Genomic DNA, 25,909 nt, shown 5'->3' with positions numbered 1-25,909 from the left:
GCTCTATATTCTTTCTTCCTTTTCCAATTGGTTTTGGTTCCTACAGCATGACAGTGTCCAACTAGATCTGCTCCTTCCAAATGTATTCAGCGACATTTGCTTGTGAGAGCCACAACCAGCAAACACTACCCTCATTGTCCTCAGCATAATGCAAAGTCACCGTGGCCCTGGGCAGCATGGGCAGCCAGTTCCTTTGCAGTTTCATTAACTAACCTTGGGGGAAGCTGGAATGGAGAAAACACTAGAACTTCAGTTCTCCCAGCCAGCAGCCGGCCTGGCCCACGGACAGAGATGGAATGTGACTGGAACCTGTCTCAGGTGATGGCTCCCCTCTGGATGAGGTAGGCCCTGAAAGGTGATCTGCAGAGAATTGGAGTACATTGATGAAAATGAGAGTGGAGGAGGGACCTTGGTGAAAATTTATAGGAATGTAGGCAGGAAATGGGTGGCAAAAGCTTTCCCTCAAATGAAAGAAAATGGCTTTAGGAAGTTGAGTCTCTACCCCATTCCTGTTTCCTCCTCATCAGTCTATCCCTAAGTAATCTTCAGGGAATTGGAGTGGCTGCTTTTTTCCCTGGCAATAACGGGAATTCCAACGACAGGCCAATTAGAATACACCCGGAACTGCCAGTAAAATGTTTCACTGACTTTATTGGTTTCATAAAACAAGTGAAAGGAATCAGACACAGTCCAGAGCCTTGCCAAGATGCGAATCTTTTCATGAAGTAGATTGGGGAGGGTGGGGGGACACACATGGGCTCCTGATCTGTCTTCCTTCCTCCACCAACGCGCTGCTTTTAGCTCCTGCCACCTGTGCAGCGTCCTGCGGGGTCATGAACACCAGCTCACCACACAGACCTGAGCTATAGTCCGTACTTCCCTGAATATCTGAGCTTCAGGAATTAATCTGTGTCCCTGGAGGATTCACTTCTTTTGTTTTTATTTTTTCCTGAGCCTCAGTTTCCTCATTTGTCAGTTTCAGGTGATGCCCTTTCATACCTCTCTCAGGCATTGGTATCATTTAAGATCTTAGAGTGTGACCCATCACTTAGAAATGAAAGGGACGCTCAGTATCCTTTATCCCCTCCCACAATACTCTGCTGGGTTGGTTTCTTTCCAGCGTTTCAAGCCTCGGCATAAATTATCCTTGCTCCTATCGACTCCCTGTTGCAAATGCTGCGTGTGTGTATTTGCGAACGTGCGTGCCCAGCATGTCTGTATCCTTGTCATTCTTTCTTTGTTCTTTCCCGAGGCTTCCGTCCGAGTAGCAAATGGAGTGGAATGTCCTTGGCCAGCCGCTCCCACTCACTAGGCCAGGGATGGACCACCTCCTACCGACCCCCTCTCCGTCCATCTCCCTTCCCCATCCTCATCAGTGCAGGTGAAGAAATGAAAGCTGAGGAAGAGTGATTCGATTATTTGCCTGACCTTTGCCAGTGCTGGAAAGTGTGTAGATCCACGTGCTTTCCCCCAGTGCCCCTTTGGGGCTTTTCTGAACTCGTCCCCGAAGGAGCCTTCCTGTGGCTCCGTCCAATCAGCCTCCGAGGGCTGGACTTGGTTCAAAACCGTTCCGCGCTCCCCCCAGCTACCCCAAGCCTGCCTTTATCCCACATCGTGTTCATTACAAACAACAATTACTGACAGTAATTAGCTGCCCAGAAAAACAAGGACGTTATCTGTGCTCAGCTTTACTGAAAAGGCTCATGAGCAAACCTTATTGAGCTTACACAATAAAGTACATTTGAAAATTCCCTTTAGAATCCTGGAAGACACAACCCTGGCCACCTCCTTATATGTAAGACCAAGTCCCCTCTTTATTAGGTTGGATTTCCCTTTGGGGTGGACTGCAAATGCTTGGAGATAAATTTGTCTTTTAAAAAACTGTGACTTTGTTACTTTTGACAAGCCCATCGTTTGATTAGAATTAGTTTACCACACACCATTTCTTGGGTTATAACGCGTCAGGTGGCCTTGAAGTTGTCAATATTGAAGCAAAAGCGGCAATCAAATGTGAGGCTAGAGAGGGAAAGGTTGAGAAGTTAGGGCTATTTAAACCACTGGAGAGGTTGGGAAGCCAACTTACCAAAATAGCAGTATCAAAAAAAAAAAAAATATCTGAAAAACAAATTCACCACCAAACAGTTTCTACTGCTCCATTTATTTCAACTAGTGTGGTATTAATAGAACGCCTAACAGCAGGGAGTTGGAAAATAAATGTATTCTCACTCACAGGGGAATGACTAAATGACTCACAAATGCAAAAATAAATAAATGGTTCCCTATGAAAATCTGAAACTATATTACCCTGACTGAAACAACTAAGCTTTTTAACTGTAACCTAACATGTTAAATTCAATCAGTTTTATTTGAGGCCATAGATAGATCGAGCAATCAATCTCCATTATCCTGGGCTTTTTTTCATCTTCACAGTGCTATTTTTCTTCCTACGAGACATTTCAATTCATTTCCTTGAGCCTTCTTCAGTTTAATGGCTGATTTTCAGACAAAAAAAAAAAAAAGAATTCCCCCTTTCTCTGGAGGAAATGGGAGAAAGAGAGCAATGAACAACAAAAAAAAAAGTAAGAAGGGCATGTTTTAATTCTATGTAGTAAAGAGAAGGAAGGAGGACACTGTGGAAAAAAAAGATAACAGGCAGATAAATAACGTGTGTTATAGCTTGTTTCAAATGCTATGTTAAATGTTAACAGGTGCTGCCTCCTGACACTATAAAAAGATCCACTTTTTGTCTCCTTTGTAATTTGTGCACAGGTAGGCCCCAAGGACTTAAATGAGGTCATGCCAATTAACTCACCGATTTCTGCAATCAGAGTGATAATGACGTCCTTAGCAACCATCCTATCGCTATGGCACCAGCCCGCTGCTATAAAAACCCTTTTCATCTATACTAGTTTTAGGTTAGGTGGCCAAAGCTGTGATCCTGAAACCCACAGACAGAATTTGTGTTAACCACCCCTCTTTCATCTCACCTAGGGGCGTGAAATCTTTTCTCTCAAAAGAAGGAGCATGAAGAACAAAATTTTCATTGGCTCCAAAAGTTAAAGATTGGGGCCTTTTCACAAACACAACACAAATCATCAGATGGTTCTTTGGACTCATCCCCTGTGAAGGGAAGCTAATGAATTTTATCTTTCAACTTTATCCACCCGATTACACTGTGCAGACATACCCCTTGCCTAAAACGACTTGTTACTGGACTGCCTTTATCAATAAAAACTTTATCAGTTACTTCACAGGATAACAATTGATACTCTAAACACTGCTAAACCAAAAACATCAGAAACACCCAAGGGTTTCTTCCCTAGAGTACCTTAAAATTTTTCAGTTCTCTGGGGATAAACTGAATACACACAGCAAATAGGAGGGAGATCAGGAATATATAGTCAAAAAACGTGTTGGGTGGGCAAATTTATCTCAACAAGCTTTCCTAGGTATAAGCATTATAGTCTGAGCCAACATTTATTATACTGAGTCTCTCCTATATTCCCCTTATTATATGGGTCACTTTGGGAAATCCATAAAAATCGAAGACACTTGCATGTGTCTTTATTTCAAGGAACTTAAAATCTGGGAAGAGAGAGAGAGGCATCTGAACAGCAATGACAACAAAAATCTATTTAAGAAGAGAAGTCTTCATGGTATAAGATTTTCAAGGCACCAAGACTTCCTTGAAAGACTTCTGACAGTATAAGTAATAAACAATAAAGTGGAAGGAAGGAAGGAAGGAAGGAAGGAAGGAAGGAAGGAAGGAAGGAAGGAAGGAAGGGAAGAAGGAAGAAAGGAAGGAAGAAAAAAAGGAAGGAAGAAAGGAAGGAAGGAAAACAGGAAGGAAGGAAAGAAAGAAGAAAGAAGGGAGGGAGGAAGAGAGAGGGGGAAAAGAAAAGACAGAAGGAGTAATCAGCTTGAGAAGTAATCAAAGACTAAAGAACAACTGAACATACCAGGAAAGTAAGGGGAAGGCAGTAGAAGGCAGTTGCATATACCTCAGGGCCTTTGCATTCGTTGATCCCTTGGGTGACATGTTCTTTACTCAAATCTTCGTAGAGCTCATTCATTTTTATTTTTATATGAAAATGTCTTACTTTATACTTTTTCATTGTTTCTATCCCGCGCCCCGCCCCACCCCCGGAAACAAGGATTTGGTCTATCCTAAAATAGTGCTAGCACAAAGTAAGTTCTCAACAAATCTGTTGAATTAATTAATTAATAGGAAGAGCAAGTTGCAGGGGATGGAAGTTGCACATTGGAGGTGACAGCGTCTGGTAAGAGCAGTATGCATCATAACTAAAGTAAGCTCTGTGTTCTCAGACAGATTAGCTTAAGCACTGATGATAGTGTCAGGTAGACCTGTGACTTCAGAGATGATTTGCAGAGCTGACATTATCTCTGTCAGCAGTTACCATATATTTCTCATTGGAGGATATCAATTCTTCGTTTTCCTAATGGATTCCAGTAACACAGACACCCTGAGTGCCGTACACAGCTCACTGATTGCTGGGCAAACATTATTGAAGTGTCAATATTTGCTCTTTTTCCTAGAGCATCATTTTCAAAAAGACTGCAATTCATTTGGGGACACTTCTCTTATGTTTAATGCACGGGAAGTGCTGATACAAACTAAATCTTCATTTTATTATGCTTTACCCTGGCTCTGGTCACAGGGATGGCTTGACTTACCAGTGACCATGGCGGTCCTTACGCAGCTCCACAAATGTTCCCATGAGATGCTGCTATTAGCAATTGCTACATAGTGCTATTTCCACCCCTCCTGATGAGCCCTGCAGTTTAGAAAAAGAGACCCTAGAGGGGGTTGAGTCATTTATGGCCAAGGTTCTTGATCCTTCTGTTCTGGACTATGTTAGAGGTGGCAGCTGACCTTTCTCTCTGAGCTCGTTAGCCCCAGCCTCTTGGGTTAGCCTGAACCAAGCTTTAACCAAAAGTTCAGACTTGGAACAAGGACTCGTTCTGCTATCATGTGACTGCATTATTACAAGGCTAAACACATACAACATGCTTTGGAACATTCTCTTCCATTGTGGCAAGCAAATCTGTAGTTCCTTTTTTTTTTTGGTTTGTTTGTTTTGCCTTAGAGAGGAGCAACTTGGCCTGGGTAGAGTCAGTAACCTTGAGGCTAGGTCCCTATAACTCATACGGAGGTGATTTTTCTTACACTTATTTCCAGATGCACATAGAGCCATAATCCAGTGCTTTCTGTCTTCTGGGAAATTCCTGTAGCTTGCTTCTCCTGGATCATGTGCCCTGCCACCTCATTAAATGGCACGTGCTATTCTAGCCCCAAGCAGTCCCATTTCTCAGGGTTATTTTTTTTCCCCACTCCTACTGGGTGAGAATTCCAAACTTGGAATCACACCAGACCATGGGAGTTTAGACACTGTTTTGATAAGAGCCTTTGATCCTGATGTCCCCGAACCTTCGTGTGCTTCTAGTCCTTGATACCAAACAGGAGTTGAAGATTTCAATAATGGCTTTATTCCTTCTAGCCATGTTAATAGTAATCGAGGTGCTTCTGAAAATGAAAACAACCTGTGATAACCCTAAGATGTGATCTGGTGTGATGTGCCAGGCAGAAACAGTTCTGATTAGTCATCACCGGGCCACCTAGACTTTCAGTTTACTTATAATCATGTTTCAGATAATGCTATTCCCAGTTAGGCAGCTGATCATTGTAATTTCTGGTAATGAAATGGCTAGGGAGCCCACTCTGTGCTGGGAAGGGAGCCAGAGCCTGGCATTTTATGAGAAACAAGTGTTATGGTCCAGGAAGACAGCTGAACCCAAGGCTCTGGTTGACTGTTTACAGCATGTGTACGATTGAGTCTTTATCTAGTGCCCTCTCTCATATTTAAGACTGATACATTTTCAAAGGGACATCCTTCAGCTTGAAAGCAACTCTGCAGAAAGCAAAGACGCTGACAATTTTTCTTTCCCCTTTGCACTCTTTAATGCCCCAAAGAATCACTGTTGGCCTTTCACGATGGCAAAGTCATTTTCTCACCATGGTCAATAGCGGTTTGATCGATAACTTACACAACCGGCATCGATAAGTAATCATGGAGCTTTTTTGGTGAAAGTTATGAAATGACTCTGGAGAAGAGCTCTCTAGATGAGAAAAAGAAAGAAAAGAAATTAAAAAAAGAAGCCCTTGCAAAAGGTATGGGATTGTCAGCTCTCCTCTTTTTTCATGTTTCGAACATCTGATACCTCAGGTTCGTTCATAACAAAATAATCACCTGGCTTCAAACTTCTTGATCTTTAGGTATTCCAGCAAAAAGCTGAACCCCAGAATCTCGATGGCTTCTTTTCAATATATCATGCAGTTTCTCACAGGTATGAAAAGCTCATCCTCCTCCAAGGTTGGAATCCATCTCTGTTGAGTCTGTAGCCGTCGATGACTTGGCAAACGACGTTTCTCAGACTGCCTCCTTTCCAGGCTGCCGGCCAGCTTCAATCCATGCAGGAGGGCAGGAGGAAGGGCAAACCCAGGTAGTTAGCTCTCTCTCCGTGCTTCAGGTGACAATTTACAGCAGTGGTTGAACTCCTTGGTGGTTTAAGCCCCTCCCTCCACGGTTCCAACTTCCACCAGGTAGTCCCTGGCTTCTGGCCTCTGTCACGTCACCTTTCCCTGTATTTCTTCAGTCTTAAGGGTGGCAGCAGCTTCCTGCTGTTGTTCACCTCTGGGTTGCTTCACCATCTCCTGTTTGGCTTCTCGTTCCTTCCACCACCTGCATAATCAGTTCTTGTATTAAATTCCCTCTGTTTAAAATACTTAGAATGGTTCCTGTTTCCCTGACTTGACCCTGATATCATAGCCCCTTCCGTTCTGTTCTGAGACTATTCATTGGCTACAGACACAGATTACACTTTTACTAAGATTTCAGGTCCTTTAACCAATAATTAAAATTAGTATTCAACCACAACAATAGTAACAGCATCTCTGTCTACTCACCAGAGTTTATGGTGTCCTTACATGCAGCCAGTACCAGACTAAGCCCGTTACATTACCTCATCTAACGTTCTCAAAGCATTCCGAAGTAAGAATGAGTATCATTATCCCCATTTCCTAGATGAGGCGATTGAGGCTGAGAGAGTTTAAGTAACTCGATCAAGGTCCTGTAGATCACAAGTATCAAGACTCTGATCTGAAAGTATGTTCATTTCAAACCCCTTTATTTTAACCCCTCTGAGAATGTTGATGATAACCAAAGCCACATTGCGAAGACACAACTCCACAGTGTGTAATCATTAAGAGTTCTGAGCAGCGTGTCTTTGAATAACACTGTCCACTCCCTGTCTTAACCTCTTGGGGTTATTCCTTCTGCTTAGAGGCATTAACATGGATGTTCTCTACATGTCAAGGACACGGGGGAAGAGCAAATGCCCAAAGATGAGGGCGACTATTCATCTCCCCCAGGGAGCTTGTGAGGGACGAGCAAACCTTCTTCTACACCAGGAAGGCAGCCTGGGCACCTGCTGGATGCCTGCTGGTCTCTGGCTGACGAGCGTGTTCTCAGAGCTCCCAGCGGGTCTGGGCTGCCAAGAGAGCCGCCCGCTTCCAGGACCAGTGCACAGGCTCTGATCTTTCCTTACCTAAGGGCTAAGAGATAAGCTGCAGAGAAAAATTAATGAGTGAAGGAAGAAACAGTCCTAAGAGGAGGAGGGGAGGCTTCTGAAAACAAAGGGGAATTGTCTAGACACATCCTTTCTGTTGGCTTCTCCCCTCCCTTCGCTTTCCATTTTTTTCTAAGCTTTGTTTTCCGACTGCTTTGCCTAAGCATTCCTGTTTTTCCTTTTCCATGTCTAAATATGGGGGAGAAGGGGTCGGGAATAAGAACAAAATTAGCCAAACATTTTACCTTTGGGACTGAGTGATAAAAATAACAGCCCAGTTTCAGCTCTGAATCATTTCAATAGCACTGGAAGCATGTGGAGGAGCGCCACTGGAGGGCGAGCTGGGAAGAGAGGGGTTAAGACTCTCACCCTGAATTAGAACTTGATTTATTGCATGGATCAAGTTCACGTTCCTCTCAGAGTCTGGTTTTGAGCAAAAGCAATGACTTTCGGTCACACCGTGCACGCACATGCCACCTGTCTCCTTCTGGGCATTGGTGAGACCCTGCAAGCCCATTGCTTACTTTGAAGTGTAGAAAACATCTTTGGTCCTTCAGCCCAAAGGTGTGTCAAGAAATAAAAATGGTCACCTTTCTATTATCTGGAGGCAGCTTACCCAGTTTGTGATTAATGAAAATTCTTGGATCTTCCTGCTTTCTTCTACTTGAACTTGCCATGACCACCTCCTTCTAAAGAGGCAGGCAATGGGAAAGAATTGAGAATATTAGCAGATTGGTCAACTATTGTTGTTTGCTTCTAAGCAACACTGCTGTTGCTTGTTTAGCTGTCATTTTTCTTTCCTTTTCTTTCTTTCTTTTTTTTTTTTTTTTGAGTGCACAAAATTGTTTTTGAATATCAAAAAATCAGGAGCTACAGGTAACCCTTCCAATACATTCTGGTTTAGATCTAACAGTCATCATATTTTCAATTTGACTGTGTGAAGGAAAACAGGGGCAAAAAACAATACTCTTGTTTCCCTTCTTGTACAAACTGGTGAATGGTACATGTGTATCAGTGCTTGAGTGGCTAATTGCACACAACATCTTTTTCTACCCAAAGCTCACAAATGCCATAATGGTTTAACACTGCACTCATAAGAGCTATTGAAAATACTGGTTTTATGAAAAGCTGGCATTTAAATATAAATACAAGGATGGTGCGAAAGGAAGAAAGCAAAACAAATCCAAAGATAAATCGATAAAAGATAAGTGTCTGCTATTTTAATTATTATTAAAAAGAAAACGAAAAATAGCAGTGAGGAAAACTAAAGAAACATGTGTTGATTGAGAGACAAAGGAACTTCTTTTAACATTGAGAAATTTGCTTCAGCAACAATTGTCACTGGCATATTCTGCCCTTACAAGGGGACACATGGGTTGATATAAAAGGGCTTTTTCAATTTTACTCTCTAGTTTGAAAATAACTGGCAATTACTCTGTCTCCTTTAAACACTCTTCCCTTCCGCCTTCGGCTCCTCACAGCACAAGCACTTAAGAAATAAAAACACTACTGGGTCCGCCGGTGCTCTGCTTTCCCCAAATAGTGAAGTCCGGCCTTGATGGACCTGGATAGAGTGTGGATGATGGAAATAGGAAGAGAAAGGCTGTTTTTAAGAGGAAATCTCCTTTTCAGTCGAGGGCAGGCCTCCAGGATCACCTGAATTTAAAACCTATTTCTCCTCTGTGAGCCTGTCAATAAAAGACCCAGACAAAGGGCACAATTTTATGAAAGGTTGCATTTTGAAGACTCTGCCTACTGGCGGAGGGTTGGGGATGAATTCAAAGGTTACAGAGATATAGGACAGGGCATCCACACCAAGTGTATTGAATAAATAGGAAATTTTACAGTAATTCAGAGCAGGGGTAAATCATAGAAAGCTTCAAGGAGGAGGAAAGACTTGAGTTGCAAGGGAAGATGAAATAAAAGTGGAAAAATATAGTAATCATCCAATGTTTTACAATGTTCACCATTTGGAGATTTTTCTTTGAGGGAGTAATATCATTTAAGCTAATGGTTTTGAAAAATTAACCTGAAATGCACAGGCTCAGCTACAGGATCTGTGCCCTGGGTTCTCCCAGGTTGTCTGGACCTCAGTCTTGCCCTCCTCCCATCTACTCTACAGAGTGCCCCAGAGGGATCTAAAACTCTAATTGGATCCTAATGTGGCTCCACTATTTAAAACTCTTCATGGTTCCTTATTGGTTTTAGGAGAAAATCCAAACCCACAGACATAGTTTACAAGGCCACACTCACACCTCCATCCTCAACTGTCCCCTTCCCAACACTGATTTCAGCCATGCTCTCTCTCCTACCATGTTAGAACAATAATCCCTCCCACCCCACCTTCCTCCTGACCACTAGAAAACCTGGCTAACTCCTATGCATCCTTCAGGCCTCACCCTAAAGATCATTTCTTCCAGAAACCTAATCTGATCCCCTAGACTAGGCTTCCTCCCACTTCCATATCAGCACTTTTCTGGACTCTCTGGATACACTGCTGACAAATGAGCCATGGTCCCTGCTCTTGGTGGAGATCCCATTCCGGTGGGAGAAGACACAAAAACAGCAAATAAACACATAAACATACATGATCATTTCAGGTGGCCTTAAGGACTGTGATGAAAATAAATGGGATGGTGGGCCAGGGACCAAGGAGGGTAAGGAGGGGGTCAGTGAGTAGGGTATAATTACATCCTTTTAAGTGGAGTGGGCAGAGGAATGGGGGTCCCCTCCCATGCGTTTCTCTGGTTCCTGCACTTCCCCTTCACAAGTAGGAACAATCCAATGTGGTAAGTACCATTTATTCATCTATACTCACCATGAGATTATAAATGCAGGCGCAAAGCCTATCAATTTCTTCATCTTCCCCTCATATTTACAATGGTGCCTGGAATATTATGCGTAATAAATATTTCTCGATTAAATGAGGGATTCAAAGGGTAAAGACTTGAGTTAGAAGAGCATTATGGTTATCCAGTTAAAGCTTATAAGGGTCTGAGCCAAGAGAGTGATATCAGGTATCAGGAGTGATATTGTAGAGGAAATGTCAACAGGACCTGGTGACTAACTGAAAAAGGATAGGAGTTCAGACGAAGAAATAGGGATACCCCCTTGAAGGCTTTGAATACTGGTTACAGGGAGAATAGGAGACAGCTAACTATTCACTAAAACCTCTCTCCTTCTGGGCACACAGCTAGATAACATTACCCAACCTTCTTGGCAATTAGGTCGTATGACCTAATTGCCAAAGTTCTAGCCAATGGAATGTGAACAAACTAATATGGGCCACTTCTGGTGCTGGCCTAAATATGCTTCCCACATGAGTCTCAATGCCCTTTCTCCTCTTGTCATCTGGATGTCAGCACCTGAAACCTGCTTGGAAACCATGCATTGAAGATGGCAGAACCTCTATCTGCCTGACCCCTGAATGACAATTAGAGCAGAGCCGACCCTTCTTCCATCTCTGCCCAGCTGAGCGATCCAGGGCAAAGCTGGTGGATGTTTCTACCTGGAGTTGTTGTTAGATCATGAAATGTTTCTAGATCAAGAAATGAACAGAAATAGGTAAGTGAGGAGAAAAAAATGGTTTAGGTTTGGGTGTAGGAAACACTAATCAATTTGATTTTAGAAAGTGGCGTATGAACTTTCAGAGCAGTATTTAGTTGAAGATGTCTCGAAGGAAGTTGGAGAAGCCAATCCAGAGTTTAGGCCCAGGTTGGGAATGTGATTTGTTTATAATGAGTGGGTCAGGTTGTGGGAGTAGATGAAGTTGATAATAGAGAGGAAATAGAGAGCAAATGGGCAGAATCTTTTAAAATCACTACATTTTAGAGACCAGGAAGGAGAGTAGACGTCAAGGCACTGAGAACCCAGGAACCAAGTGTCCCAAATCCTGTGAAGAGGCCCCAAAGGAAGGGCATGGGCAAGGTCAGGGAATTTGCCGGTGCTGAGTCCTGGGGGGCACCAGACCTCACTAGGAGTAGAAATCAGATTGCAGATGGGTGGCCTGACAAGTATGTGTGTTAGTATCTGTGGAATACTCATGTGTCTTCCAAAAATGCTGGCAATGAAAAATTGAAAACTATGTCAGTGACTAGAGAGAATTGCAGACGAAAGCCTTGAGGGCATGTGGAAGAGGAGAGGAGGACCCTACGGACGTTGTGAGACAGAGAAGGAATAAGGAATGTGAAAATGTCTGGAGGAGAATTTGAGAGGTGACGCTGTGAGGACATGGGTTAGAGATGCAAATCTGCCAATAGAGGGACCCTTTTCAGACGAGACAGCAGTGAAGAAGAACATAACCCACAGCTTAGACTCCAAGAGGGGTAGAGAAGGTGGGAAGGAGGCAAGGTGCCATGCAAGGGGCAGGTGGCAGGGATTTCACCACCATGGGGACCAGATTCACCCCTCCGTCTGCATGTTTGCTGGTTCTACCATCACCCTCTTAGTCTCATTTTATCTGGAGATTTCTATCCACATATCTAGTCTTACCTCACCAGGTAGATGTATTTCTTAGTCACCAACTCATTAGACTGTGTCAAGTGCTAAGGACTTGGGGCCTGAATGATGCCTGAATATCTGAAAAAGCTATGATAATTATGTGAAAGCCAATACATTGGTTGGCAGAGTAAAAAAGAACCATATTTTACACTCATAATAGATTAATATGGAGCCTCTTCTGGAAAACAGACAACTTCTCTTGCATTGTACAATCCAAGAGACCTGGATTCCTGGGGTAGAAAAGGAAATCTATTTTCTGCCCTCAGTGTAGAGCCTGAAATGTAGTAAGAGCTCAGCAGATGTTAGCTGCCCTTATTAATATTATCATTAACAGTTCTCCCCTGGGGGGTAAAATAGTCAGCCTAGAAATGTTATGACCAACATTAGACCAAGGGCTCATTGATCACTGCAGCTGAAGCCCAGGACTTTCACGGCACAACTTTCATAGAGGGGATGGGAGGGCGTAGACAAAGCAGGCAGGATGACCGAGGGCCTGGGCGTCCCACTAATGAAGAGGGTCAAATTTATACTTTAATCATTTCACCAAATGAGGTGGTATCTTCAGCCTCAGAGTTACCCTGACAGGACTGAAAGTAGCCATTCATCATACAACCTTCAACTTGTGTTCCATTTTTGGATCACACTGCCTATGGTTCCCCAAGAATTAATATTTTCCATAAATCTTTAATTATCTTGCGAGATTAAATTGTATTGCAATCGTATATTAAGTGTTATTAGGTTAAATGTAAACATGAGTTACAGAATTCAAAATGTGCTAACTATGTAAATGACTTTTAAGCCTCATTTTCATTTTTTTTCTTTTCTTTCTTTCTTTTTCTTTTTATGAGGAAGCCCTAACACATCAGAAATGAGGCTGAGAGTTTCTTGCTAGAGATTACCTAGTTGAGTGATTTTTTTAACCAATGGAGCTCATATGAGTCAGAGGTGGAATTTCTTGAAAACCAACACCCCACCCACCCCAAGAGTCTGATTCAGGAGGTCCGAGTGTGTCCAAACATGCATCTATTCCAAAACACTCCCCAGGATTCTGACCACAGTTCTAAGATCCACTGATGGGATCCAGGTGTCTCTCCTGATGCCCCATCCAGGGCTCCTCCCACCGGTTCACAGCCTACATGTCATTTATCAACATGTGCCCTGACCCGGAGGGACTGGGGCAGGTGCCTTTGCAGTTTTTCAATATTAGCTAGTGAGTCCTTTGTTTCTTGCCATCCTTATTGAATAGAGCCCTGAAGCTGGACATGATGTGATGCCTCCTAAAAGCCCTGTGTATCTGGTTTCAGAAACAATAAAATAAAAGAGCTGTCTCTCTTTCTCTCTCATAAAATTTGGTTTGGGAGGCACATGTCCCAAAACTTGAATTATTGATTAATAAGGAATCTTGCGTTATGAGCAGGACTTTAGTTTCTATGCCACGGGGCATGGAAATGTGATGGATGGTGAATCCTCACTTTCTGACCATAGCAGCCCTGAGTTGGGTGCTCTCAGGACCCTGGACTCTATGTCTTGCCCTCGGGGCACTCCTCCTGAAGAGGGGCTGAAGTCAAATAGCCTGGCTCCTCCCCTCCAGGACACACAGGACCTGGGACAGCTGGCCCCTGGTGCTCCAGGAAAAGACTGAGCATTTGTTGCTGTGTCGTGGACTCCTGAGGGACAGTATAGGACACAGATGCTGCCTAGAAAAGAATCGACCATGTGTCATCTTTGTGCTTCCAGAGGGTCGTGGCACATTAGCATTGCTCCTGGTACCTCTCAAAGGGACAAGGCATTCTTTCTCCAGATTTCATTCAAATTCTGCACTTAATGTCTGCACATTTGACACTCAATCATATCCTGCCTCGTGAAATCGATTATCTTGTCTGCTGTTGTTCTATTATTTTATGTGAGTGTATCTCATCTCCCTCATTAGATCGTAGGTTCCCCGAGCAGGAACTGTTAAGTCGTTCATCTTTGTGTCCCCACAGCCTAGAGCCGAGGATGGGATTTCAGATCAAATGAACAAAAGAAGGCAGGAAAGTAGCCCCAATTTACGTTCTAGTTACTGGTGCTATTAACATTAAGTCACATGCAAAGGTGTGATCCTTCGGCCTCGTCCCTAACTGGCAGGAAGATGAAGAGCGGGAAGGCACATCGCTGAATACACCTGTGTCAGGGCAGCTCTCTGCAAATAAATGGATCTGGGCTTTGTCTGCTACTTGGCAATCATCTATGGACATCACCATTTCAAGTTGCTGAGTTTCCTGAAGATTGGAAACACCAAGAAGGAAGATAAGAATGACAGTGGGTGGCAAATGAGCTTATATGGCTTTGGATTTTTCTGAGTTGAGGTCCAGACCACGTTTCAGAAGATAATATATAAATGGCCAAGGGCCTGAGACAGTAAGGACTCTGACATACAACTGTTAAGAGTGTATGTAAACCAGTATCACCTGGTATAAATAGGATTAATTTATTTAATACATCACTTCTACTTCTAGGAATTCAACTTGAAGAGGTAATGTGATGTGTGCAGATATACATCAAAGTAGTTTATGAAAATTTGAAAATATTGGAAACACCACCAATGTCTACTAGTGGGAGATTTGTGGAGTAATTTATGACACGGCTACACAGTGGAATATTATGAACCTGTCAAAAGGTCAAGGAAATTTTAAATACTGTATTTCATCATTTATAAGATGCCTTTCAAAATATGTTAACATCTCTGAAGTTAAGATGTGTTTGATAGTCTACAGAGCCTACTGATTATAACCTGCAGCGTTTTTCTATTCTTACTCGTACATAATCTTACAATCACAAGTGTCTTTCATTCAATGAAGTATGGCAGACTGGCATGGAAATCAGACATTCAATTAAAAAAGAATCTTACAGAACACTGTATAGATAAGATCTCATTTAGGTTAATATGTACTCGTATGTTGATTTCTGTAGCCATGTATCAAATTCTTAATAGCGACTGTTTAGGTAGGGTTCTAAGAGTTTTAACTTTGTATTTTTTTTTTTTTGGAATAATTTGCATCCTTCATATATTATTAGAAAAAAATAAGCATATTTTCAAATTAACCAGTTGCTTTGTCTTATTCTTTCCACTCACTCTGAGGTCTGAGTGAGAATTTTAGGACTGATTGCTCACCAGGGAGTCAGGTGAGCAAAATAATGTCTTCCTCTCTTGAAACCATGGTCACTTCCACGGTGCTTGGCTCTTCATCCAGACAGCTTTGTGTGAAGTAAACTTGCATGGCTGAGCTCCATTATGACCTGCGTTACATTTAGTCTCACAGGATTGATACCGTAGTTTCTTACGAGGAAGACAGGGGACTCTGTTGTCAGGGGACTCTGCTTGGCGAGGGGAGAAAGGCGAAAGAGACAAGGTGCTTGTTTGAGGAGAGAAGCTAGATGTTCTTACCGTGGAAAACTAAGGAACAGGAGAGAGAAAACTACGGCCTGTAGAAGCTAAGTTTGCCCTTTCCCTTCTTCTGACCCAAGAGCCACACAGGTTTGGGAAAGTTGTGGCCATCACGATGAGATTACCTTCCCCCAGGACAGCGGGATTGAACAGCAACTGCTTCGAGGGGGAATTCAGAACACAAGACTAATCGCTTAAAGCTGTTAGGGCTTTTTCATTGTTTTGAACAGTTAATTGTATTACATTATTTAAACAACCATAATTAGGTGATAACCAGAGTCATTTAAATTTATTTCATGTGTGATTTTAAAATTTCTAAGCCTTGTGCTAAGTATCATGTGATCAACTAGACTCATGTTCTTATCACTTTTGCTCTCAGTAACTTTTTAGCTGCTCTTATCTGCAATTTTAGGAGTATCTCATCAGTAATGGCTCATTGTGGCTGGCCCGTCTGTTCCATTAATAATTTCTTAATTAAATGAGATGACAGCAGCTGTCCCCCCTGGTCCTCCGTACCTTGTCACTCTCTTTCTTTCCAAAGTAATTTTTTTTCTGATCTTCCTTCCCACCCCTCTCCCTAACACACACACACACACACACACACACAGGCTTAGCTCCTGGTGTCATTCACAAATGGATGTGAAATTTCTTCTCTGATCCTCACCGCCCACCCCAATCTGTTCCCTCTGTCTTGCCGATTTCAGTTCCATATTCATTTCTCCCTTCAAAACCTTTTCTCCCTTGTTGCCATCTCCCATCTCTAGTCCTTTCAGTTGTCTTGAGTTACTTTTCTGCTGAGCACTGGTTTTTTTTTTCCCCTCAAACAGTTCAATCACGTTTCTGTCCTTTTCTGTTTCTCTATATATTTCAGCTTGTATTCTTAATATTCAGTAATAACAGCACAGTCCTTATGAAAAGACAAAATTAGTGCCAGCTTCATCATGGAAACCCCTTATGACCTCGAAACTGTCAGCATCATATAAACAATCCCCACTGCAGCCATCCATTTATTTATTCAATTCCAAATATTTTTTTCCCTAGCGATTTTTAAAATGAGAAATGGAGAATGTTAACTTTGGAACAAGTCGTCTCCTTGATACCAAAATATAACTCCCAGGAGAATGTGTTTCTTAAGTCGTTCATATTCCAGGATTGCCTTTTACTTTGAGACTGTGTTGTCATTGTTTTGAAGTTTTTTTCTCTTGTTGTTAAGTAAAACAGCTATGAATTAAAAAAAAAAAATCTAGGATTATTTTAGACTCAAGAATAAGAAATGTGACTCAGGACTCAGCCCTATTTTATCCAAACTGGCTTGTCTATTCTTGAATTGTGTATGTAAAAGCATAGATAGAACTAGAAAAGCCTTCATCATTTTATAGATGAGGGCTCTGAGAAAGTAAAGTTTTGGACTAGCATTGTCCAATAGAGTAACCACTAACCACATGTGATTATTTACATTTAAATTAATTAAAATGAAAAAAATAAAATGTAATGTTCCCTTGTCACACTAGTCACATTTCAAGTGCTCAATTGCCACAATGGCTGGTGTCAATGGTATTGGACAGCACAGATACACATTTGCATTTTAGCAGAAAGGTCTACTGGGCAGCCTTGGTTTGGACTATGCAAGGCAGAGTCTCAAGGATCTGGGATTCAGTCTTTCTGTAAATTGAAGACCCTAGTGCCCTGCAATAAAATTTATTTTGTAGTCTTAGAGTATAGGCATCTAAGAGGTCAGGTACAAAGGGAAACTGAATTAAATATAATTTCATATGGTTGATCGCTCATGAAAAGATGCTTTTCAGCTTACAAAGCATTTTCACATCCATTATCATATTTGAAGCTCAGAACAGCCCTATATGACAGAGAAAACAGGTGTTCACATCTTTATTTCCCAGAGGAGGAAACAGCAGCTCAGAAAAATTAAAACTTGTCGAAAACCACACTTCTTTTAAACTAGGACATAAACCCAAGTCTTCTATTCCAAATCCCTTGATCTTTTCATCATGTCAAAAAGCACCAGGAAAATGGACATTTGAAAAAAAATTATGTGTATTAAAAACATTTTAGAAGCCAGGTGCTGTGTCAAGTGTTTACGTGCATTATCTCATGTAACCAGCAGCCTGATCTTTAGTTTTAAATGTCCAACTGCCTTCTTGAAAAGTCTGGTAAGTTCTTGAAAGTCTGGTAAGTTCTCCAATGTACAGTGTCTAAGGCAGCATTGCAACAGCCTAAATAAATGAAGGTGGTCTCACAGAGGTGGAAAAAATTAAGATGCTTGGCGTATCTTTTAGAGGTCAAACTCACTAGATTTGTTGATTGGGAGAGAGAAGGAAACTGATGAGCCAAGGAGGGCTGAGGTTTTTCACATAAGCAATTAGATGGATGTTGATGCTGTTTACTGAGGCAGAGTGGTTGTTTAAAAATGTAAATCAGAAAGAGGACCTCTCTGTTTAAATTCCTCAGTGGATCTCCAGGTCTCTTAAAGGAAAACCCCAACCCTGACCTTGCCTTACAAGGCACTTTGTGACCTAGCCAGTCTCTAGCTGCTCTCCTACTGCATACCCTTTTGTTCCCTGTGCTCCAGCCCCAGAGGCCTCCTTTCTGTTCCTCCAGCTCTGGAATCCCATCCCCTCCCTCAACTTTGCTCTTGTTTTCTCTGCTCAGAAAGTGCTTCCTTAGCTCTACCCATGAAAGCTCACGCTCTTTTCCCCAGGTCTTAGTTCAAATATCACCTCCTTTGAAAAGCCTCTTCTTGCCATTCTATCTAAACTAGTCCACATGTCCATGATCAAGTCTACATTACCCTGTCTATGTCCTTCGTATCACTACATCACATTTTATTTAGCTCATTTACCTGTTTAGTTCCTGGTTTATTATCTAGGTGCCCAGCACCTGTGTTTACTGAGCTCTCTTCCTGAACCTCAGTGGAGGGATGGTGTGTCGACGGGAATCGGAAACATGCGGGGGTGGGGAGGGGGGAGGGAACTGAGGTATGTGGCTTCAGTAGAGGCCTGGAAGATAGTTGCTGTTTTCCCTGTGTGGGATTCTTCTCCTATGCAGCTGGCAGGTAGGCGCCATCTTTCCTTGTTGAGCACCCCACCCCACCCCCGCCATGCCCCTGGTCAAATCTGAATCTGAATTGGTCTGGTGAGCTCTGTATGCTCCTCCCTGGTGATTCAACCCCACCACACTTAACTCCATATCACAGAGGCTTTATCAGGGGCTGAACCGTACATCAACCAGCAACCAGCAACAGGCCTTGTTGTGTCCTTGCTTTTTCAGAGCTACCCCAGGCCCGGTACTGCTAGCCTCAGTTTGCAACACAGGTTCTCCCACATGTCTCCTGGTCCAGCACAGGCAGCAACCAACCTTGGATCGCTTTACACCTCTTACCAGGTAGTTCCCTTCTGGTCACAGCCAGGGGCTGACCTGGGCCTGAATCAGAGCCCCTCTCCAGAAACCCCAGAACCAACATACTTGGAGGTTGGCTTCAGCCCACAGCAGAGAACCAGCCAATTAACACGACAAGTGGCACACACAAAGGGCAGTCTCAACAGGAACCACAGCCCACTGGAGCAAATCTTAATCTATGTGGTAAGCCCTGATCACAGCATTCTGTAAGCTGTGGACATGGCCAAATCCCACAGCCGTCAGCCTGAGGGTCAATCCCACCCATGATGTGCCAATAACAATCAAGGTTCAAATATAACAGGAGGGCACACACAACTCACACAAGGGACACTCCTGGAAAACCAAACACAGCTGACCAGGGAAACTGTGCCCCACAGGGTACATACCATATAAGGCCACCCAGCCAAGACTGGGAGACGTGGCAGATCTACCTAATACATACGAGAAAAAAACAGAGAGGCAGCCAAAATGAGGAAACAAAGAAATGCATCCCAAATGAAAGAAGAGGAGAAAACTCCAGAAAAAGAACTAAACAAAATTGAGGCAAACAACCTACCAGAGACAGAGTTCAAAACACTGGTTATAAGGATACTCAAGGAACTTAGTGAGAACTTCAACAAAGAGATAGCAAGCATAAAAAAAGGACATAGAAAACGTAGAAAAGAACCGGTCAGAAGTGAAGAATACAACAACTGAAATGGAGAATGCACTAGAAGGAATCACCAGCAGACAAGAGGAAGCAGAGGATCTAATCAGTGATTTGGAAGCAAGGTACCAGAAAATACCCAATTGGAATAGCAAAAGGAAGAAAGAACTTAAAAAAAAAAAAGGAGAAAGTTTAAGAGATCTCTGGAACAACATCAAGTACAACAACATTCACATCATAGGGAATGGAAAAGAGACAGCAAGAGATTGAGAATCCATTTAAAGAAATAATGACTAAAAAGTTTCCTAAACTGGTGAAAGAAGTAGACCTACAAGTCCAGGAAGCACAGAGAGTCCCAAACAGGCCCACACCAAGACACATTATAATTAAAATGGGAAAGGTTAAAGACAAGGAGAGAATCCTAAAAGCAGCAACAGAAAGGCAACTAGTAACTTATAAGGCAGCTCCCATAAGACTGTGAGCTGATTTCTCAACAGAAACTGCAGGCCAGAAGGGACTGCCATGAAATATTCAAAGTGATGCAAAGTAAGAATCTACAACCAAGTGTACTCTACCCACCAAGGCTACTATTTAAAGTCGAAGGACAGATAAATAGCTTCCCAGACAAGGAAAAGCTAAAGGAGTTCATCAACACCAAACTAGTAATTAAAAGGAATGTTAGAGGAAATTCCTTAAGACACACACACACACACACACACACACACACACACACACACTAAACAATATGAATAATAAATTGGCAATAGCTACATAACTATTAATAATTACTTTTAGTGTAAATGGATTAAATGCTCTAATAAAAAACATAGGGTAATAAAATGGATAAGAAAACAAAACCCTTACATATGCTGCCTACCAGAGACTTACTTCAGATTGAAAGACACACACAGACTAAAAGTAAAGAAATGGAATAAGTTATATCATGAAAATGGAAAAAAAAAAAAAAGAAGAAAGCTGGGGTAGTAACACATATAGCAGACAAAAAGGACGTTAAAATGAAAAAGAAGGACCCAGTAATCCCATTTCTGGGTATTTATCCAAAGAAACCCAAAATGCTACTTCAAGGGGACGTGTGCATCAATGGAAGAATGGATAAAGAGGAGGTGGTACATATATACAATGGAATATTGCTCGGCCATGGAAGGGAATGGGTTCTTGCCATCTGGGGCAACATGGATGGACCTGGAGGACATTGTGCTGAGTGGAGTATGTCAGACAGAGAAAGACAGATGCAATGTGATTTCATTATATGTGGAATCTAAAGGACAAAATAAACACATGAACAAAATCAAACACATTCATAGATACAGAGAACATTTTGATGGTTGCCAGATTTAGAAAAGGCAAAAATCTGAAAAAAGAAAAAAGAAAAAAAAAAAAAGGTTGAAAAAGTGGGTGAAAAAAGGGGAAAGGATTAAGAAGTACAGATTGATTGTTACACAGTAATAATGGGGATGTAGGGAATAGAAAAAGGAATATAATCTATAATATTGTAATAACTATGTATGGTGTCAGATAAGTACTGATGTATCGGGGTGATAGATGGGAAGGGTGTTGGGGAACACCGTAAGAAAGGTGAAGGAATTAAGAAGTACAAATTGGTAGTTACAAAATATTCAAGGGGATGTAAAGTAAAGCACAGATGATATAGTCAATAATATGGTAATAACTATGTATAGTGCCAGGTGAGTACTAGTCTAGTCAGCGGGATCACTTATTAAATTATACAAATACCATTATGCTGTACACCTGAAATTAATATAAAATAATATTGAATTTCAACTGTAACTGAAAAATTTAAAAAAGAGGGAAAAGGTGAAGGGGAGTAAGAGGTCCAGATTTTCAGGTATAAAACATATAAAGCATGGCGATGTAATGTATAGCATAGTAATATTGTGATAGCATGGTACGGTGTCAGACGGTTGCTGGACTTATGGCGATCACTTCTTGAGGTATATAAATGTTGAACAACTATGGTGTATACCTAAACTGATATAATTTGTATGTTAGCTATGTATATGTATTTTATATATATATATATATATATATATATATATATATATATATATATATATATATATATATTATTTTGGCAGGCTGGGAAGTAAATGAATAGAGTAATACTTTCTATCCAACATCTTCCCTAACCTGTTTCAATGTCCCAAACTTTAATTAACAGAACATGGGGAGCTGCCCTGAACTCTGAAATAAACACTTTGGATAGCTATATTTTTTTTTAAATAAAAATCTTTTAAAAAAATCTCCTGTGTTTGTTCATTCATTCATTCATCAAACATTTGTTGAGAATTTACAAAGTCCCAGGTACAACAGGCCACACAGTGCAAATTCTGGCTCTTCAGAAGTGTGATACATTCCTTGCCTTCAGCTTAAAATCTCAGTTTAAAATATACCTTAAAATCTCCTTTTGTAACAAAAGAATTAGGAACAAACAATTGGTTTGTCTCTCTCCCCTCCCATTCCAGGCAACAAGAATCTCTTCTTTCAGATAATTTTCTGGAATGGAGATTTTGCAAGATATTTTAATAACTCATTGAAATAAAATATATGTAACTTTATTTGGGATCGTCCAACAGATTTGTCACAGTAGACTGAATTCTTAGTGACACAGTTGTGATCCCTTAAGTTAAAGGTATTAAAGGAATATCCTGGAGAGGGGAGGAGTAGAAAGAACACTGAGCTGGGAATTGAAAACCTGTGTTCTAGTCCCAGGTCGATCTCTAAACTAACCTTAATTAGTTTAAAGTCACAGTTCTTTAAAAATTTCTTCCCTCATCAACATAATGGAGAAAAAAATGTGTGTCCTAGCTCCATCATGGCAAATTGTGTGACTCCAATGAAAAAAGTTAATGTAGAAGGGTTCTGAGACGCCAAATGTGCTATACAATGTATTTCCATTATCTCAGGACCTCATTTGCTCCTTAAAAGGTGGGGAAGGAGGGTGGGTCAAAGGTACTAAGGGACATAAAGTGCTATTCCTTTTCCAGCTTCATTCTTTCACTCCTACATGCCTCTGAGCCTTTGGAGATGCTATTACCTCTGCCTGCAATGCCCTTTGCTCACTGATGATTTTCTAGTCTTATTTCAAGACTCAGCTGGAACCTTACTTTCTTTGTACAAACGTCTTGATTTTTCTTAGGTAGAGACATTGCTCCTGCGTTTTTAGAGCGATCTGATATATTTCTCTAATTGAGCTCACATCATTATAGCGTCATTATCTGCTGATAGATCATGAGATTAGAAGCTTCATGAGTGTAGGGACTGTCCATCCTTCATAGGATTGTCTTCTCTCCATCCCTCTTCTATCGGCAGCTCATTTCCACCGGCACCCATGTGGTTATCATAGGCTCCACCATGCTAGTCCAATGTAATACCACCCCTTACCCCCACTTACTGGTTGGAGGTCAGTATCTGACCGAAGCAGAATATCTCATCCCAGAGGGCAGAGCCATTTGGTCTAGGGTGAGCTCCTGGTCCAATTTAGGAACTGGAATTGAGAAAAGGAACTCAATCTCTTTTGATTTTTGAAGCAATAAACTGCCGAGTTATTGGCAGCCTTGTTTATTGACATGTGGGCAAAAAAAAGTGGAAGTTTTTAGAAATAGAAGAATGAAATAAATGAGCTGAGAGGAACATAGATGAGATAGAAGACTCTGAGATCTCGAGTCCCAATTTCTAGTCATTCTAGAAGTCATGTTCCACTTCTAGGGTGTCCACGATGATACGCTTGTATTCCTACAATGAATTATCCCTTAGTCCTAATAATGAATTCCCCTTTGTGCATAAACCATTTCAAGTTGAATTTCTGTCACCACCCAAAATAAATAAGTAAACAGAAACATAGAGTTCTAACTAATATAAATTGTCTCGGGCATCTTTGAATCCTCAGTGTTGAACAGTCTTCAGCTTATTGTATTTATTAGATAAGTTTGTAATTAATTAACCCTTACCTCAATTCCTGTGTCATACAGTTTTCACAACACTAAATAAAAATGCCTGATCTTATAAATGACCAAATACAATAATGCAGGTTTGTTCTTAACCTTTAAACATAGACTAGTTACTTTAACAAAAATATAGTAAAACTCACTGTTTGAACAAACTTCCAGAATACTACAATAACCTAATTATAAACGTAAACATCTGTTAAGTGAACCAAATCTTTGGGCATCTCATCACAGTAGCGTCAAATTTGCTAAATGAAGTGCTGATCAGCACGTGGTCAATGGGAAAGAAAATTAACGAGAGAGATATTTTCACCTCAGCTCTGTTATTTAGTACTTTTGTGACATTGGACAAGTTCAAAAGACAAAGAAGGAGTAAGAAGTTGGGCTTCAACAACATCTATCGTACTGACCTTACAAGTTTATTATGACTATTAAATGAGGTAATTTATTAAAGCTATTGACAAGCTATTAAAACAATAACCAAAAGGGATACAACTTTCACTATTATCCTATCATATCACTAGTACCTACAGAGAGCTGTGATTAAAAAAAAAACACAACGAAATAATCAAATCAAATCCTGCAACCCTATAGCTTCACTATTCTAAGACCTGCAACTGGTGATTGGTTGGTGAAAAACACTATAAAGTTCCTCTTAGAGAGAGGTAGTGGGTGAGGAGAAGGGTGAGGATAGGGGTGGGGAGGGTGGGAGTGGGTGGGGGGATATCTCAGAACATTCAGCTGAAGCACTCTTTGGTGCCTTTCTCTTTTCAAGATTTTCCTCTCTTTTCTTCACCTCTCATTGAGCGCTACTTCCCAAGACAGAAGCCTTTTACAATAATAGTAAGTTAGACTTGCCTGACATTTTATTTTGAAGGAAATCCAAATCATTTAACAAGCAAGTATTAGACAGCCAAGTGGCACAGCGGAAGCATGCTGGGCCCATAACAAGCAAGCACTGTCTTTTTTTAAGGACTGAGCAAACTGGCCCCATGAGAGGATGCACCCGGAAGGCCACGCTGCTGGTGAGTGACAGACCTAAAAGAAAATGCTGAATCTTCTGCTCATATCTTCTAGGATCCATTAACAAAGACACTGTTCTTTCTACACAAAAATAACCAATGCAGGAACACCTCAAAATGCTTTCCCTCAGTTGTGAAGGAAAAGGCCGGAAATGAGTGGGCGCTTAATCACTGCTCCCCTCTGTGCCGAGCTTCCTGCCCCTTCTTCCTCCCGGTACTCTCCAAGAATCGCAGGAAATCAGACCTCTAATATGGGAAAAATAACACTTAGCAAAGAAAATGGCAAACGTTTCCACGGGTGTTGTTTTCTGAGAACACATTGATTAGGTGTTTTTGAGGATGAAGTCTCTGGAGAAAGAGCAGGATTGAACCCAGGAACCACCCCTCCCTACCCTCAGCCTCTTTGGCAATTCCACAGTTGAGAATCTGAACTGGGCAAGAATTGGGGAGCCACAGGCACTTGGGGTGGCTGCAGAAGAGAAAGAAAAGAGAGAGGCTGTGTGCCATGAATGGAATTCCTTCCTCTCCGTTTTCTTTCCTTCCCTGAGCCCAAAGCAGAGGTTACCAGTCCAAGACTTGGGGTGAGTGTGAATAGCGTGTCCATTTTCTCAAGGACTATGATTAGATTCAGATACAAGAAACTCTCCTCTGGAGCGTTTAAGCTTTCTGTTAGTAATGATACCAACAGCCAGCACTTACTGAACATGTAACATGTGCCAGGCCCAACTCCCATCATTTCCACGTAATTCTTAAAACTATCAAGTTGCTAACAGAGGCTTGGACAGTCAACATGGAAGATAATTCATAATTAATGTCTGATTGCGTTTCATAGTGCTTTAACATTTATCTTTGAATATAATGGCTTCCAGTGTTTTGGGAACTTATTCTAATAACATAAAGAGGAAGTCCTATTAGAAAGACCTGACACAGACTTGGCCAATTTCTCTATCCAGCCATGTTTATGTTTTTCTATACCAGTTAAGCATTAGGGTTTCAAAGTGTCTCACCAAAAGAGTGAAGGCTGCCATCCCAGTTAGGTAAAGAGAAAGAAGCCATCTGTCATCAAGGTATGCAGAATTATGGAAGAGAAAATAGCATTAAACATAAAATGAAAGTTTACCTCAGAAATACTGCAATGTAGATGATAAAGGTTTTCCTTAATGTGCTAAATTGTGCCTTTTGTGATAGTAGGGATTATATCAGTCTATTGCCATTTGCACATCCAAAGTGTAGCACAGAGATTAACCAGCTTTAAAATTCTCAACAG

The 25,909-nt window shown here is 41.4% G+C and overlaps 1 non-coding gene across 1 annotated transcript; it reads right to left on the bottom strand.

The window, feature by feature from the left end:
• Positions 1 to 21,743: 21,743 nt before the first annotated feature.
• On the bottom strand, positions 21,744 to 21,877 carry LOC117026414 (small nucleolar RNA SNORA36 family). Its single transcript, XR_004423765.1, has one exon. It is a non-coding gene; the product is annotated as a small nucleolar RNA SNORA36 family (small nucleolar RNA).
• Between the last annotated feature and the right edge of the window lie 4,032 nt (positions 21,878 to 25,909).

This window comes from Rhinolophus ferrumequinum, chromosome 8 (assembly GCF_004115265.2).
Source record: "Rhinolophus ferrumequinum isolate MPI-CBG mRhiFer1 chromosome 8, mRhiFer1_v1.p, whole genome shotgun sequence".
NCBI lineage: Eukaryota > Metazoa > Chordata > Mammalia > Chiroptera > Rhinolophidae > Rhinolophus > Rhinolophus ferrumequinum.
This window is presented reverse-complemented; position numbering and strand designations above follow the sequence as displayed.